A 4,904-nucleotide genomic window follows, 5' to 3' on the forward strand; every position below is an offset into this window, starting at 1 on the left:
ATTTCCAGAAACAACTCCTCTCATTTCCCTATTCACTCTGAATATTATTTATTCTGAATATTTATTATTTCTGAATAGAGTTACTTGTGAACTTCTATCTTATCAGGGTTATTTTGATTATTGGAGAAGTCATATAACACATATCTCACTGTGACTGTCACTTTAAGTTATGCTTTTGTTATTCATGCTTACTGTTAGGTTCTGCTAACTCATTTGTCTTTTTGCTATATAATGTTCCCATGTATCAAGATACCACATTGTGTTTATCCATTACACCATTGATGGCACTTGAATTGTTTGTAAAATTGAACTTTCATGAAAAATGATGCTTGAAACATTATTAATGTCATCTCATGCAAATAATAGCCTCACAGAAATTGAGAAAATATCATATTTAATAGCTACTACTGTCAAGGAAAGGAACACCTGAATATAAGAAAATCTTGAAGAGTGGATAGAATTTTTCAAGCTGAAGTAATAAGAAAAGATGTTTAATAATGACTAATCAAAAAGAAGATGTGAATTACACCTGTAATGAGATACTGCTTTGCACTGCTCAGAATGATAGAAGACAGAAAATCATGTCAAACTTGTTTAAGGATGCTGCAAACATTACAGATGGTCTGTGAGTTGGTGTAACAGCTAACTTACAGGTGATTTCTTAATAGAAATGAAAATGAAAATATGTGCACTCTATATTCAAGCAAATTTTCAAATGAGGTTAATTTTCATAATCTATTCAGCAAGAAGTTACAGAAATATATTCATAATGCTGATATTCATTCTGTAGGATATTTCAGCTGTTTGTAAAATTCTGCACGACTGTAATTTCAGACTGTCACAAATGTCATAAGTTGATCTTCTACCTCGAAATGTATGTTGAAAAGCTATGTTATTCATGATGTGTCTTTCCCAGTTAATCCATCTGTTCTCCTTCACTGAACATTTTCATTTTCAATAATGTTAGAAACTCAATCTTCCCAGCTTCCCTAAAGTTAATATCTATAAGTACAAATGAATAATTATTTTTAAAGAAAATATAAAATGTCTGTTAATGCTGGGCGGTGGTGGCGCATGCCTTTAATCCCAGCACTCGGGAGGCAGAGGCAGGCGGATCTCTGTGAGTTCGAGACCAAGCCTGGTCTACAGAGCTAGTTCCAGGACAGGCTCCAAAACCACAGAGAAACCCTGTCTCGAAAAGCAAACAAAAAAAAAAATGTCTGTTAATGTGTGTGAACATACTTGGCCTTCGTAACACAGAAGTACAGATTAGAGTCACAGTACAGTCATGCTGAGAGGAGCTGTACATTGTAGTGCCTTTTTTGGAAAGTATGTGGGAAAGCTGGTGGTTAGGAAGTGTGCCCTCTCCTTACTTCCTTTCCTTCATTTTAGAACTGTCTTTGCAGCAAAAGGATGAGGTGTCCTCAAAAGAAATTGCAACAGGGAGGCATCCAAGACTACAAATCAAATACTGTGAAATTCAAGGAGGAGAAAATCAGTGGAACAAAGTAAGTGGTAAATGAAGCACAGAGGCCAAGAGGTTTGGTCAAGTTAAAAAAAAAATCTGAATGTGATACTCACCCCATGGCAAGCTCCAGGAACTCTCAGGCAAAGTGAGGGACTACTGAACTGACCCCAGAATCAAAGCAAGGTCTCTACAACCCACACAGCTAGGCAGAGTCTCTCTCTTCTATGAACATCTACTCTCTGAAGTCAGAAAAACAATTGGTAAAGAAACAAAACTCTTCCCCATCTTTCAAGATGGTGGGTGAAAAAGCCACAACAAAGAAACCTGCAGCCAAGAAGGCTGGTGATGCCGCTGCCGCTGGTATCCCTGCCACTGATACAGCCAAAAAGTGACCCCAAGGCTAAAAAGCCCAAGAATCGTAAGCCTCATTGCAGCTGAAATCCTGTACTGGTTAAAGGAATTGACAGGTACTCACCAATCTGCTATGTATTCCAGAAAGACCTTGTACAAAAGGAAGCACTCAGCTACCTAAACCAAGGTTGAAAAGAAGAAGAAAAAGGAGAAGGTCCTTTCTACTGTCACAAAACCAGTTGGTGGTGATAAAAAATGGTTATACCTGGGTGGTTAAGCTTCAAAAAATGCCCAGGTGATGTGCTACCAAAAATGTGCCTCGGTAGCTGCTGAGCCAGGGCAAAAAGCCCTTCATCAGCACTTGAGATGGTTTCATGCCAGCATCATTCCTAGGACCATCCTAGTGAACCTCACTTGATGCCACAGGGGAAAGAGAGTGTTTTTTCTGAGGCAGCTGGGCAGTGGTTTACTGTTTTGATACTGTTTTGCTCCTCTGAGAAGAACACACCAGAAGTTTGTCATCGCCATCTCTACAAGTTTATATCAGCAAAATTAAAATCCCCAAACACCTGACTGATGATTAGTTCAAGAAGAAGCAGCTGCACAAGCCCACGCACCAGGAAGGTGAGATCTTCAACACAGAGAAGGAAAAATACAAAATTACAGAGCAGCACAAAACTGATCAGAAAACTGTGGACTCACAGAATTTGCCAAAGATCAAAGCAGCTCCCCAGTTCCAGGGCTCCCTGCAGTCTTGGATCTCTCTGACAAATGGGATGTATCCTCATCAACTTGTTTTCTAAATTGCTGAAAACCTAATTAAACAGCTTCATATGCTAAAACAAAACAACAACAACAACAACAACAACAACAACAAATCTGGGACTCCCACAGCCAGGTTGATTTCCCATACAATGTAGACAAACCCATTTTACTAGGTTTATTAACTTTTGCTCAAAACTAGTATAACCTTTCAAAGCACACACACAAATATTTTGCAAATGGTTTTGGAAGACAGAATGTTAACAGAATAAGATATACTCAAATATAAAAATGAATCCTTGTATCACTCTGCATGCTGCCATGAAAAAGATAGGTCCCATGTAACTAACTGGTCACATAATTATCACAGACCCACCAGGAGCTGTGTGGAGGAAAGCCATGGTGAAAACCAAATACTTCTTATATGTAAGCCATTTTTCTGATACATTACTAACACTTCAGAATTCCTAATTGCTAGAAGAATGAATTTATTTCTCTGAGAATGATTTTGAGACAATTATATTACATTTCTATACCATCACTTATTCAGAGAAATAAAATGTTTTTGATATTTAGGACTACTTTGCCTAGACACTTCTTTGCATCATCCTCTAAAGAAAAAATAATAGTGTACACACACACACACAAATATAAAGTCATTCTTTTCAATAAGTCCATGTGGTTTTAGTGCTAAAAGATCTTTGATCTTAATAGATTTTTATATTGTCAAGTTTTAGTCCCACTTAAATGAATATCCATAGATGTGATTCCTCATGTGTATGTCAAAAACTTCTGACTGACCAGTTCTCAATTCAGTAAATGCAATACTTCTTATTTCTAGCCACTGTTTTGTCTCATGCCATTTATTTTCTTGGCAATATCCACAGATAATTTAATGAACCTGTACACATGTGCATGAAATAATAAAAAAGCTTTATAAAAGATAAACAAAAGCAAAATTAGTTTAGATAAATAGATTACATTTTACTGTGTAAACAGACAGGCACAACTTGGCTTGGAATCATAATGAACCAGAGAGATAGTGGTCCCGTTACAAAGAGTCACCTTGGAAACAGCATGACGTTATAGACAAGCATTGCCTGTGTTGTAAATGTACGCTGGCACAGGAGGGTAAATGTAAATTGCACATGCATTATAAATATGGAGTGATACAGGAAGATGGATGACTCTAATCCCATGAGCTGCTTTGTTAGTGAAGCCTTCAAAACAGTAAACAACAGAATGTTCAATTTCCGAGCAGGAGAAAATTCACCTTATCTAAACTGTACAAAGCAATGAATTATTGAAAGTAAGAATTTGAAATTCATTGTTGCCCAAGAAAGTAGTCAAAGGACATTTCAATGAAAATAAACTGGAAGGCCAAACAACTATTTTCTCTGTGGGGGTTCAGGTGCCTCCTTGAAATTTAGCTACCATGTTTCTGCACATACATCCAAGTATCATCATTTTTTGCAAATATCAATACCCCATGCATATCCAAAACACCAAGAAGATTGCGAATTACTCAAATACATACTCAAAAAATTTCTCAGATTTCATAGGAATCATAATGTGTCTAAGAAAATAATAGATACATTGTAGGCAATGTGTACTTTCAGATGTATAGATATCCTCATATTCTACCAGCACATGTGTTTTAAGGTATATAATTTAACTACTGGTAAATGTGAACTTCTTTTTCTCCACATTTTCAGCTATATTTAGGATAAGGAGAAGTCTCCATTTTTGTCAATATGATAATTTCAAAATACTGTGTAATTTTTAAATTCATAGTTTCATCATTATTTGTAATATTGAGCATTTATTTTAGAAAAATGTTATAACTTCCTTCTTATTTGAATACTGGGACATGTCTCAAATGACAGAAAAACACAAATGGCAGCAATATTATAAAATATTGTATAATAGTTTAAAAGAATAAAATACAGATGCAATACTATGCATAAATTTGCTAAATAAAGAATTCCCAAAATTTATACCTCCACATGAAAGTGTTAACAAGTCTTAAAGAGACATATTCCCAGTGCAAATGATTGTTTCCTTTGGTGAAAGAAAATCAAATGTTAAAAAATAAGTCACCTAGGTATGTGACAGTATGTTAAAGAGGTAGGGTTCATGCAGATTCTTCAGGTCTGTATTAATCAGAAATGTCTAGAGTAACAGAATTTTAGAATGAATCTCTATATAGAGACAGAAGATTTATTAAAATGACTTGCAGGTTGCAATCCAACTAATCTATAGATGACTGGCTGTGAAAGCAAACTCCAAGATTCCAGTAGTTGCACAGTTCATGGGGCTGGAT

The 4,904-nt window shown here is 35.9% G+C and overlaps 1 pseudogene; it reads left to right on the top strand.

Annotated features, from left to right (window-relative positions):
* The first annotated feature begins 1,761 nt into the window (after positions 1–1,761).
* Positions 1,762–2,622, top strand: LOC101979128 (annotated as a pseudogene).
* Positions 2,623–4,904: the final 2,282 nt, after the last annotated feature.

Source organism: Microtus ochrogaster, linkage group LG4 (assembly GCF_000317375.1).
Source record: "Microtus ochrogaster isolate Prairie Vole_2 linkage group LG4, MicOch1.0, whole genome shotgun sequence".
Lineage (NCBI taxonomy): Eukaryota > Metazoa > Chordata > Mammalia > Rodentia > Cricetidae > Microtus > Microtus ochrogaster.